Genomic DNA, 13800 nt, shown 5'->3' on the forward strand with positions numbered 1-13800 from the left:
CAGTAGTCAAGTAATCACAGAAGTGAAGGTGGACATAAGTGAAAGCTCCTTAAAGCTGCTGATCCTGCAGTATTTTCTAGATAGAATGCCAGGGCCGGCAAGGGATGAACATATTCAGCTGCCACTGAAAATAAAAATCATCAACCTGGGGGCTCACATATTGCACTGAACTTCTAAAAGAATCATAGATCTTAAGAAGTTTGCAGTTTTCACACAAAAGAAAAAAAATGAACTTTGACCCCTTCCAAAAGTTTCTTTAAATCTTTGATTACAAATCAGCTGCTTTGGATTTACATTGAAAGCAAACTGTATATTGGTAAAACAATGAGCAAAATATTTATGCCGAGTTGAATTCTCAAAAGGCTGCAGGGCTAGTCAAAGGAAGACATGGTGCGGTAGGTAGAGTCAGCCAGAGCGCCTCCTAAAACCTTTCAGAGTTTGAGTGGAAAGAAATACTGGGAGGGTGATGCTGGATTTCTACTGTACTTTACTGTACATACACTTATCTTTAATGGGCATGGGTGTGATTTACAGAAAGAAATAAGATGAAATCCAACTAAGTGTAACTGCCAAATTAATTTGTTTTGCTAATAAACTATTTGAATTAGGTAATTAGGGTTATTTAAGTTTCTTTGCAAATGTTGAGATTTTTGAGTAACTTTGTTTTGTTCCACAATATTTTTTGCTTAAAACTGTCTCATTGCTGGCCCCTTTGGTCAGACAATGCTTAAGCAGTTAAATTCTTCTATTATTTAAAATAGCTTTACGTCACACAGCCCTGTGTTCAGGCATAAAAGCATCTCACTTAGATACATCTCATCAGCCAGTGGTGAGTCAGGAGTTGGAATAGCAGGTGTGGACACGGCGACCATTGATCGATAGCGACAGCGTTACTCAGCGATATATCTGACGAATTAATAAGTGCACAAGAAACTACTTGCGCCACATTACCGTGTAGCAGTAATATTCTGTATACTGCACCCAAACCAAGCAATAATTATGCAAACATATGTCAACAGGAATATAACACATTTAGCTCAATAGCAGGAGAAGGCTAGCCAGGTGGCTAATAAACAAGTCTTCCACAAAAGAGATACGCTATATTATACACAGACGTGTTAACACATAACTATAACACGGGTTATACAGTAAATATACTTGTCATTTACGCGCACAGATGAATTACATGAACACTGATGAACAATAATTAAATGAATAAAAGCCATAACTGAATAGTGTAAAGTGCTGACTCTGGGCCTTTCCTACAAAGCTAGTTAGGCCGACAGATTTATGTTCGCACACTAGTTTACCCACTTGTCTTGGAGAAAAACTGGGTTACAAATTGGCAGCCATTCTTTTGTCTTTCTTCTTTTATTTTTTGAATGCCTGACTATTATTTTTCTTAAGTAGCACGGTTATTACCACTGTCATTCTTGTCCTCGACTGAGACTGAACAACACCATCAACATCAAGTGTGCGAAAGCAGGAACAAACCATTTTGTACATTATGTGACTGTTATTCATACGTAGGAGATTCTGCATTTGGGACACATTATTAGTGTATTTTCTTTCTCAGATGTCTCCAATCATCTTCTTCCCTGTGAATTGAAATGCAGCCAGTGGATCCACCAATATAAAGAAAGCAATCATTTGTGCCACAAAATGGATTTACTAATGAAATGCTGAACAAATATACACACCTTCCCAAGGCAATTACTGTGAAGATTAAAACATTATTGCATCTGGAAATCGGCACACTCATTCTTACATTTGTAGTGCATGCCGTCAGCTCTTATGGATTTTTTAAGCTTTTTTAATTATGGAGGGAATACAGATGGTAAATATGCAATAAATGTTAAACAGACCTTTGAAATACAATCTTTAATGGGAAAAAAAAGAGATTCAGCCAATATTTTTAAAAATCCTATTAATCAAGAGATCTCGTTAAAGTTCAAATGTACATTTTTAAGAAGTGGGTTTCATTCTTTTATTTAAAGCTTTCAAGATTCTTCAAAATCAAATCTTAATATTCTACTTTCATATCAACCAAGGGCACTAGTTGACACTAAAGTCGACAAGAATTGCTTGCTATACACAGTCATTACAAAAGCTCTCTCTGACTACTCTAGCAAATTATACCAGTATTAAGTCAGAATATGACTTCATTAATAGACAAATCCACATCAGTAGCTTATTTATTAGTACCTTTTATACACCATAAACATGCAGGTTTTACCACTTGTTGCTGCAATAAAGCAAATGCTCTGGAGCTGCTTTGAATTTTTTTCCCAATTGGGCTATAAACTCATAAAAAAAATAAATGAAATTCATAATAGGTTACTTATTTGATCATAATTTGTGCATTTCGTTAAGTTGTACACTTTCAATTATAAATATTTGTAAAAGCAAGAATAATTTCCGCATCATAGAAGTTGCCATTAGTCAACATAGGAAATGTTTAGTAATTCAAGAATGGTTCTCATATGAGCACATCTCAATAGTGGCATCTTATCCAAATTTAAATCTATTTCAGTAATTCAATTAAACCAGTTAGACTCCAATAAATAGTGATATACTAACTGCTGATTTTAATGATTTAGCTTGATAGCTAGCAACAACAACCAGAAGTTAGTTTCATGAAAGTTAGTTTCATGAAAAAAAGAAACAATATTATAACTGTTGGCCTAATTTTTTTTTTACCCTTATGCCTAGGTAAGACACTTCTGACATTAAGATTGCTTATGCAGCTATTGTAGCTTATGTGCTGTGTATGATGGCTTGTGAAGCATTGATTTTAGTAGCCAGTCAACTCAGAAATCGGATGATGGATCTCCTGTTCTGTATAGCTGTGTGTTTTCAGATGTAGCTGCATTACAGTTTTGTGAAGATGAATAGAGGTTTGCCATTATCTTCTTCATTTTATCAAACATCCTTATTAGTCTAATCATTTTCATAGCGATCCCCCGCCACCCCAACAGATAAAGACAGAAGAGATTGCGTTCTCTGCCACATTCCTATAGAAAACATGCAGCATTACCACTGCAAGCAGTCTGCACAGTCCCTCCTTGTTAACATCTTTACTGTTGCATTTCCAGCCATTCTGCGGTGTAGGTGAATAGAGTTATTTATAGTCTTCTGTCACTCACAATTCTTCCCCTGTAAAGGAAGTAGTCATCGACATTTTGCCTTTTATCTTGAAATATTCAATTAGTTCATTTGTTCTGTTCATTTATCTCGATATGATTCTCTCACAAAGCAGTCCATGGACTCTGTGCTCAGCATCTTGTCCATCTCTGATACACCTGACAAATGCAGAGCAGTCTGAGTGGTTATGCAAATGACATGGCCACAACATATTTATGAAACAAAAATCAGTTTTCTACTGACCAAAATTAAGTTTTATTTTTTTTTTTTTTACTGAACATGGGTTATTAGCTTTAACGCATAGTAATCATAGTAATCAAAGTAAACAAAAGATACACTTAAATTATTGCTCTATGTAACAATTAAACATAATGCACATTTAATTTTTTGAACTAGCATATTAAAATAAAGAATTTGTACCTACACTACAGGTATTATGATATATTAGCATTTGTGCACGTAGTAACTAAATTATCTATGCCTTTTGTGCAAACACAACAGAATTTTACTATTGTGGTAATTAATCAACAGCATTAAGCCCACTAAGTAAACACTACAATATGTGTCTTCCTACATGGTTTCTGACAATAAAATGATCATACACAAGCTCATGACTTTTGACATAAAGCTAATGGAAAGCTTGACCTGATGCTTTTCATACTTCCTGGAGCAGATATGTGTGCTGCACTGATAATACTGGCTTGCACTTACTTACCTGAAGACTATGGGGGGGGGGGAAATCTGCTGTTTTCTATTACAGTGCAACAGCTGACAACATTTGAGCACCCAGGATAACAAATACCAGCCCTTAACATGCTAGTTGTTTTTGGCATGCTAATTAAACAGAAACAGAAAAGGCTGAGATCTGCAAAAAGGTTTCTCCTTCCAGTATTTAATCATTTCTCCCATTTCTATATGCATACAGCAGGAGGAAATTAATTGTCAAAGTGAATGTCATCTCATTTAGTTGAATGTAATCCTGCAATGCTGATACAATCTTCCCAGCTGGCCTGAACCTCTGCCCAGATATATTGTTCACCAGCTTCCCTTTTTAAGATCGCAATCTACAGAAAGCGCCTTGCCTCCCCCCTCCCGCTGTCTTTCCTTCCACTGCATTTTATTACACGCAGGGCATCTAACTAATGCAATGCACTGCTGGCCTGCTGCCACATGCCAATTTATGACACGATAGCTTTGGCCACTCCATGCATACAAAATAATGTTGATTTGTTGTGCAGGCTGTAGTGCATCTCACTCTGACACTATTTTTCTCTCTCCTTTTTTTCCCACTGCATCCATCCATTACCTCTTTCCAGAATAGTAATAAGTGTGGTAAAACACAGCACTTAGAAATGGCCAAGCGGTGATGAAGTGGATGATGATTATAAAATGCCCAAAATAACATAAACACATTAGAGACACAGTACTTAAGCAAAACATGGAATATTTGATGCTGGCTTGTATAGTTTAAAAAAAATAAATAAATAAATATGAGAACATTTTGAGAAGATACACTTTATGCAAGTGTAAAACAGTTTGTTTCACACAGTTTCAATAAACATAATTGGTCCTCAGATGAACTTGTTTCTGTAAACATTAAAATGTAAATCTACACCAAGGGTAGATCATCTATTTCCATGATGATTTTCGTAATTATTTAAAACTGCAGTTTTAGAAAGGAAAACAAAAGGTAATAAGTGAACTATCCAATAACTTTCAAATAAATAATCAAGACTGCTTGATGGAGTGCTCAAACATCTAATTTTTTTTATGTCTAAGCAATGGTAAGAAGCCAATAAGTATTTGCTATGCTCTCCATTTTTTTTGATTAATAACATTGGTCTAATACAACTTTTTTTTTTTTTTTTACATAACATACAACACAATTACTTTACATACTACTGTGTAACTGTTTATTGAAATATAAATTTAGCTGAAGATTTCTGTCTGAATTTAACTGTAGCAACAACAAGTTGTTGTTTTTTTTACAAAAAATATAGTGGAAGTGTCTTAAGTTGTCATCATCGCAAGATATTCCTTTAATATTTGCGAATAATCATTACCCAATATCTGGTCCAGATTTCCATCAGCCCTCATTAGTCGCCATTAGCTTCTCCCGCTTCCTCAGCACTGCAGTCAGTCTCACACCGCCATCCGTTCAGCACCATACCTTCACCAACAGTCAGAGCAGAAGAGACCCATTCTACTTCGTGTCCACATTGCAAATAAATCACACATTCGAAAAGCTGAGTAAAATTATCGGTATCGATGTTCGCCTTGCTACAGCTGAAAGTCAGTAAAATGAAAGTTGTGAACTCCTTTTCGAGCAGCTGAAGGGAACTGGTGGTGGCTGTCACCACTGTGATTCACAGTTTTCTTTTTGGGGCAGTTGAGTAATTCAAGTATTTAGTCACCTCGTTTGATTGCAAACTGAGGTTCTCCTCCAACACTAAGGGAATCCTGAAGTAGTGTCATCAGAGGATGCATCTTTTTAGGAAACTGAACTCTTTCTCTGGCAGCAAGAAGATGGAGAAAGATAGGAATAAGAACATAGGAGAAATATAGGGTTCCATATGACTCCAGTTTGAACCCTTATGTTCCAGTTGAAGAATGACCACTCCACATTTTGAACTGCTGTAACCTGATGTAATTCTGACAAATGTTAACACTGGAAAATGCTGCAGATTATTTAACATCTTTTTTCCTCAGCACACTGACAGACTCATGGAAAGGGATTATATCTGAGCCTCTCTCTTTTAGTGAGAACAGTCCAAATAACAGATATGAGCCAAAACTGGAATTTTCTCTCCAAGCCAAGCGAAGGTTATAAATTGTGACCAAGTGTTTGAAAAGAGAATCTCTGCATGAAACAAATGGAGCCAAACAAACACTAAAATGCATTCAAGTTGCAGAGACTGTACTTTTTTTTTTTCTGAAGAAAAAGACGATTATATTCCATCTGTAACAGAAAAAGTACAACTGCTGTTGGAATTAAATTTCACAATAATATTGCCAAAAATCTAAAATTTTAAAACAGATAGCAGATATTCTTAGATGCACATACTTTTTGAAATGTTACCTGACAACCTTGAATGGGCTGAGGGTAATGTGGTAATTTTGTTCACACAAAAGTGTGAGACACGCATGTTGAGCTTCCATTAGCTTCTACAGAAAGGTATATTCTTCTTTATAATGAACTTCACATGAAGTACTTCATAGGCAATACTTCAGGTATCACTGAGTAACTTCAATAGCTGGCCCACAGTTTGAGAACGTCACCAATGTCTACAATATCCCTTTAAACCAAACAAGAATTCTTTTATGCGCCATTTAATATTATGAATTTTATCAAATGACAAAGTCTATCCACATATGGCTTTTAATTCGCTAAAGCTTATTTTTTTAGTTAGTGCAAATACCTTGTCCTTTTATCTCAGATCTTTTGTATTTTTATCTTATCAAAATAAAATATATAAATTTGATTGTAACTTTTTAAATAGCTTTAAAAAAATGTACAGAAAAAATTCAATTAAATTTAAGCATGTAACTTTTAACCGTATCCATTGTTTTAACATACTAATATTTTAACTCTTTTACACAAAAACTAAGTTCAAAATTGATCCTTTTATGCTGTGTCTCTTTGCTAAGCTTCACACATAGGCAGCCATTATGTACTTACTCACTCAATGTCATATCCATATGGTTTCTCTGGTTTACGAAATAATGTATTTTGTGTGAGAACTGTTTCAAAATGTGCAAAATGCAATAAGTTCAAAGTGAATTCAGTGGTCCTTCAGCTGTTTCTCAGATAGCTAAACATACATGTACAAAGTCCGCTAGCATTAGCATTAATCGGCCTTCAGATATATGTCCCGTTTTCTACACAATACTAATCAAAAACTGCATAACATTACTCAAGTAGTGGAATCTCGATTCAATAAAGTCTTCAGCTCTTAAGGTTAACCAATATATATTCATCAAGATACATTTTTATTGACCTGAGATATGGAAAAGATGAGGCACACAAGATGAGCTTCCATTAGCATCTAACAGGAAGGTTTCTTCTTCTTTTCTGTTCCTAATCTTCTCTATCCCAAAAATGCAGTAAGCCCCCGGCCCCACCTAGCGGTTGTATGCGAAATCGCACTGATTAACTGAAATAACACTAAAGAACTGATCACAACGAGAAATTAAGAATAAAAAAAAGAAAAAGAATGTTGGGGAGCCTTTTTTGTGTTTAGAGTTGTCATTAATTATGACAGCTTGTTTTCATCCATATTAGTATTAGTATATCAGTGACGTGCGGTGAGGTTCAATGCTGGTGAGGCACTGACTTATGACTTAGACACCATGCATGTTATTGGACGTAGGAAAATTTCGCGCAGTCATACAACGCTGGGGGGCAAAAATCTTTTACATGCCATCTATAGCCGCGTTAACTCAGTGAAACTTAAAAATGTAGGTATTAATTTCGTGCTATGATCCACAGCAAAGTGAACTGTATTCGCCACGCTACAGGCAGACTCGTTGCCACAGCAACTGACAACAATGCCACTTCATGTTTTAAGATTTAACACCAAAAAACATTCAAGAATTTTGCGCACAGAACAGAACATTCAGTATGTTGTTGTTGCACGTTTTAGGCTTAATGTTTTATTAATAAATAATTGCTGTGGTAGATTAGCTACCGCTTCAACTTCACTGAATTATTTAGACATACAAACTGTAGCCCACAAAACGCACATTTCATAAAAAATAAAAATAAACAAACACATATTATTGCCGTCTTACCTTTTCTTATCAATGAAATCCATGCTCCGCTAATTCTGCACAAAAATATCCGTTCATCCAAAGCCAAGTCTATACTCGGCATGACTTTTCTACTAAGTTTGAGAATCATCAAACTGTCTCGAAGCAAAACTTTCAGCTCCGGTGTTGGTCTTCCTTTAGTTATTACCAGGGCCGTGCAGAGACCACTAAAGGGGCAGGTGCTCAAAAAAAAAAAAAGGGGCACATCCAACCGTATTTTAGGAGAAACAATGATACATTACAAAATTGTGAGAGCTAAGAAGAATCTCTACATAGAGCATAACACTATGCATATGTAAGATATTTTATTAGTAATTTATTTCTGCAGGTTTATTTTGTTATAGGAAAGTATTGCAATATTCAAACCTGCAGTTTAGCAAGATATGTAAATCAGAGCTGGACCACCAGACATATTTTGTCTTTACAGAATTACACTATTAAAAATATAAACAAGGGCACAATGCAACCTTTTAGTGACTGTAATCTATAAAGGAGCTGCCTGTTTGCTGCAGTGGAGATGAAGATGGTACATTCAGGAAAGCAGAGCTGCAGCAAACTTTAAGGTGGAACTGCAGAAAAAAAACAAAAGCAAATATTTAATTGTTAATGCATGTCACCATGAGAAAAGCCTACTGAGTTTTGCTTAAAAAAAACTTTTTTAAACATTTAAATCACACATTTGTCTCATGAAGTAATTTTTTTTTTTTTTGCAAAACAAACTTATTTGTGCATGTCAGAAATATTTTCTTATTATTCTAAGTTTTTGTTTGTGACTCAAAGTTTTGCTTGTGATTCTCACATGAGTCGTGGGCAGGGCCTGAAATTGCAATAAAAGATTTCTGATGTGTGCAAATAAAAGTTTGTTTGGCAAATAACTAAGTTCACGAGACAAAAATTTGAAATTTAATTAAAAGTTGTTTAAACAAAACGATTTGTTTTTTAAAAAAGAAATCATTACAATTCCAAAAGTTTTGATTACAATTTTATTTTACTTAACTGAGGTTAGTTTTTTTCCCCCATTAAATAATTGGGGGGGGGGATTAACTCCATACTCTGCGAACTAGACCCTAAACTTACTTAAAGTCTGGGTTGAGCTTTTTCCCCTTCATTAATGACACACTTTTATTACATTCATTATATCTATCAAGGTAATTCGGGCGAGTTATTTTTAATTCTAAATGAATATCCTTGTTGGACTTAAATGTTATTTTCTTTCAAGATACATTTACCTAACGCCAGAATAAATGAAATGTACATTATGTAGCAAAGGAAATTAGAAGATCGGACATATATCCATTATGGAGATGATCGGTTTTGCCCTTATTGCATAATAAATACTAAAGAATGACCGCTATCATTAACGGTAAAGGGAAGAAGCTTTTAATTATCTTGCTTTGCTGTGACCAGCAGGTGGAGGATTTCATTGATAAGTAAAGGTAAGACAGCAATAAGATGTTTTTGTTTAGTTTTTTAATGAAATGTGCGTTTTGTGGGCTACAGTTTGTATGTCTAAGTAATTCAGTAAAGTAGAAGCGGTAGCTAATCTAGTTTTTTTTGGTGTTAAATCCTAAAACATGAAGAGGCATTGTTGTCAGTTGCTATGGCAACGAGTCTGCTTGTAGCTTGGTGGATACAGAGGGAGAAAGTGCTTTCTCGCTCTTTCCCTTTGCTGTGGATCATATCACGAAATTAATATATATATATATATATATATATATATATATATATATATAAAAAGCCATAGCTATTTTTTAAAACATTAGTTTATTTTTTACATATGTTTTCCAGAGGCACCATTAGATATGTAGGGTGCTGCATTTGTCCCAGTGAATATGGACTTAGAAGAACAAAATCCTTCAAAGAAAGACAGATAATATAAGGAATATAAAACAACTCTCCCAACTATAAGAAACTGCATCCCTGCTTTGGTGACACGCGCTAATTAGTTTTGCAGATGACAAAAAAAGATCAGTGAGAAAGATGGGATTTCAAATGTCACCAATTCTTAGTTTGCATCTGCCTCAGCAAAGAGTTTCAGCAAGCAGACAGGCTTCTATTTTTACCATGTCTGTTTCCCCTTCCTGTAAAAATGTCAGCAGCTTACAATGTGCCTATTTGGAACACAACTGCCTCCTTCCAACAGATGCATTTAAATACTGGTCTATTAGTTAAATGGATCATCCACCGAGTGCAGCTGTCGTGAGGCAAGAGGCATCTGGACATGGATGGAGCCAGAAACATTTAATTTGCCGCTTTTCCGGTACTTCTACCCACCTGACTGTTTTGATCAGTTAATCAGAGATAACGTTTTATCAGTGAGATAAGGCTACTTTTTTTTTTCTCAACCATGGAATGAAACACTTCTCATCTGTCTTCAGGTGCTGTTACAAAGCTCCTTCAGAGTTAGCTTGAAATACGGCATTGTGAAAAGGAAAACTTTTATCTTTTGCTTTCATATTCACATTCTGCCTGAAATCAGACCACAGGCCCCCAGAAGGGTCAACGGTGGAGAGTTCGGAATTGAAGAGTCGGCATAATTACCCCTTCCAGTTCCAGATGAGAAGGGGATGTGGCAATCTGGAGGCCATTTAGTGGCAGAGCCAGAGAGGGAGAGTGCTTGGACAGAGGCCCAGCGACAAAAGGTTAGCGCACTATAAATAGTCCTGACAGAGTTAATGTTAATGACAGAAAAAGCCAGAAAGAGGACAGTCCACACGCAGCCCTACAGAGAGGGGTCAGTCTTGCTTTCACCTGTTTCCTTCCTCATCTCACTAGCTGCATTTACATTTAATGATAGAATTGGGCAAAAAAATGAAATTCCAAAAATTTATTTGCTAAATGGAAACGTTGCAAATTTGAAAAAGCTTCTTTTTTTTTATTTGCCAAAAAGGTTTTTGCGCTAGGATCGAAATAGATGTAGTTCGCGAGACTGCAATGGAAACCATTTTTTTTCACATTGCAAGTGTCACTTGATCACAGCCTGACATCACTGTTGTGTCGGTGAGAACGACGAAGAAGACGACAGGGAGTAGTAGGAGGACGATGATTTGTTTTTGATTTTTCCGGACTGCGTGCAGCCCGCTCCGCCAGAGCTTCACTTCACAGAATAGCACAGCTCATAAGAAGTTGTGTATCATTCGAATGTGTTGAATCCATAGCACTTCTGTGAAATCACAAACGAAGTATAAGGCGATTGTTGCATCAACGTCTTGTCTGACCACATTTCTACCACATGTCCTACTTTTTTTTGTACTGTACATGGGGTGTGTTTTTCTGCTCTCTTTCTACTATGGGTTTTTTTGCTACTCATTAAAGCCAGATTACGATATATGGTGCGCAAAGATACCTTCTAGCTGGACCAACTAGTTGTGTCAACAAGTTCTTAAACCTGAGCAGTGGATCTGAGCAGCTCCTTCAGAGTTACAGAAGGTCTCAATGAATGCTTTCATTCTGCAGTCTGTCAGTTTAGGTGGATGTCCAGAACTGGTAAATTTGCAGTTGTGCTATATTCTTCTCATTTTGCAGATGAGGGATTGAACAGAGTTCTGTAACATGTTTAAAGCTCGGGACATTAATTCATGACTCAACCCTTGTCTACTGTGTTTGTTGCTCTGATGCTGTTAGCACACAAACCTGTGAGGCTTTCACAGAACAGATGGGTTAATGTAAGATTAAAATACACACAGATTGACTCTGCCAATTAGGTTACTTCTGAATATGAAAAAAGAGATTATTTCTGTTGGCAGTTCGCTGTGCTGGATTTGATTTATGGGAAAAAAGCGAACAAAGACCCGTCACACTTTTCAGATTTATGCTTGTTAAAAAAAAAAAGAAGCATCCATTCTTTTCCTTTCACCTCACAATTTAGCAATACTCTGTTTTCTATTGTGCCATAACAAAATCTTCATGTGGGAAAAATAGTGTTTAAAAACTACCAGGCATCATATGTTGGATAAGCAGCCAATACATCTTTTCAGAACTGTGACACTAAACAACAGTTCAGATGTCTGAGTAAGGGCTGACATTCTGTCATATTTTTGCGTTTGTGTGTTCCAAAGTGCAATAATCCAATCGGTTTTAGCAAAGCTCATTGGGCACCTACCCTGATGCACCCATGACTGCCCATGAAGGCTGTTCACATCTGTCCGATAATGTGAACAGCAGCTTGCGCTCGCACTCACACATGAACAAACACGCAATAAAAGAGATAGCAGGGGAGCTCGGAATCAGGAAATCTCCAATATCCTTCCTGAATTGAGCCACTGATAAGGACTCGCAGGTAATTTTATTCCCATTCAGAAATGGCTTCCTTTGCGAATCGTGCATTTTCTTCAAATTGCACCGAGATCCGTCTCCTTGTATGCAAATTAAATTGCTCTGAAAGTGGAAGTAGCGGTAGATGTTGCTCGGGCACCCAGGCCTAAGTGTGTAGATAACCTTTCAGCCGTGCAAAAACAAGATGAGGGGGTGGAGGGGGAGAGGGTGGCATCCTGGTGTTAACTGCAAAGGGATGCAGAAGCGATCTCCAAAGCATGCCTCCTCAGTTTGGTAATCGTTACCATTATGGCTCGACACCACCACTCACTGCATTTCAAGTGATTTTGAGGCCCTGCTCAGTGGCACGGATATTCCACCTCGCTGTTCTCACCAAGCTGTCTCTGGAGAGCTGGCGCTCATCAACCCTAAATGGGGGTGTCTGCGTGTGTGTGTGTATGTGCGCGCATGCGTGCATGTGTGCGTGGTTGTGTGTGTGTGTGTGCCCTAAGCCAGCGTAGCTGAGGGCCATCACACTGAAATGTGCTGAAGTGCTAGACTTTAAACTGGGTGGGCTTTCACTTTAGGAATAAACCAGCTATTGTAGCATGAAGGAAGCACACAGAGTGGAGAGAAGCCCACTGCTGAAGATTCACTTTAACTGTTATGATGCCATTTCATGCAGTGAGGTTGTCTGAGTCGAAGACATCCTTACAAGTGATTCCCGAACCATTAAAGGGGGCGCTAAAGAGGTCAAGGGGGCTCCTTATCTAAACTCGGCTCTGCATCAGCCCCCGATAAAATAAGATGTGAAAACATGTCGCTCTAAATTGTTACTCATACAGAGGTGTCATTTTATTCCTAATTCGTATTCTCTCTTATTTTTGTCTTTTTAAATCATAATTGAACTACAAGCAGCAGATTTACTGAAGAGGAAAGGAGGAATGTATGTATCTCCCACAGAAAATATTCCAGTGAATTTAACTTTTTTTCTTTTCTTCTTTTTTTACCTCCTAAGCATCCTTCTCATTGTAATGAACGTTGGTCTTTCTCCTGTTACATTTCCAATTACTCTGACTGTATATATGGGTAAATTTAGACATTTTCTGACTTATAAAGATCAACATACACGTGTCTTACTTCGGACTTCTCCTTGTCATTTTGAAGAGCACCAAACAGAAACGGCTCCCTATGTTTCACAAGATCGAGCAAGTTGTGCATCAACCTTGTGAGAATGTAGGCTGGCTGTATGTGGTTATTAGAATGATGAATAATCTGACATTTATAACTCTTACTCCAGTGTGGACAGTGTCCATGCGATTTCCATGCAATTTTTTTTTCCCAGAATGTTTTTATCTCCTTTTGAAGCAGTGAAGTTTTAAAAATTTAGACCAACTCTTGATGTCAAGGAGTGTGATGCTCTCTTGCAGCGTTCTTAAAGATAAGCGTTAACCCTTTCTCTAGTGTCCACTAAAAGCCCATCCATCTGTATCCTGACACGGGAGCACAAAAAGCACCGTTTCCCCTGTTCCCTCCTCTTGTTTCTAGGGCCTCTTTTCCCTCCTTACATTGTGAGTGATAGCACCCCAGTGG

General features: G+C 37.0%; 1 long non-coding RNA gene across 3 annotated transcripts in view; it reads right to left on the reverse strand.

The window, feature by feature from the left end:
* Positions 1 to 8063, reverse strand: part of LOC103480506 (uncharacterized) — a 96138-nt gene extending 88075 nt beyond the window's left edge. For 2 of the 3 annotated variants that reach the window (XR_001777573.1, XR_001777572.1), the window contains exons 1-2: positions 7143 to 7206; positions 5208 to 5314 (exon numbers count right to left, since the gene is read on the reverse strand). This is a non-coding gene — a long non-coding RNA (uncharacterized LOC103480506). Of the gene's footprint in view, positions 1 to 5207; positions 5315 to 7142; positions 7207 to 7935 lie in introns of those variants that run through there. The other variant, XR_001777574.1, reaches the window with a different exon arrangement.
* Positions 8064 to 13800: the final 5737 nt, after the last annotated feature.

The sequence above is a fragment of the Poecilia reticulata genome, linkage group LG18 (genome assembly GCF_000633615.1).
Source record: "Poecilia reticulata strain Guanapo linkage group LG18, Guppy_female_1.0+MT, whole genome shotgun sequence".
Lineage (NCBI taxonomy): Eukaryota > Metazoa > Chordata > Actinopteri > Cyprinodontiformes > Poeciliidae > Poecilia > Poecilia reticulata.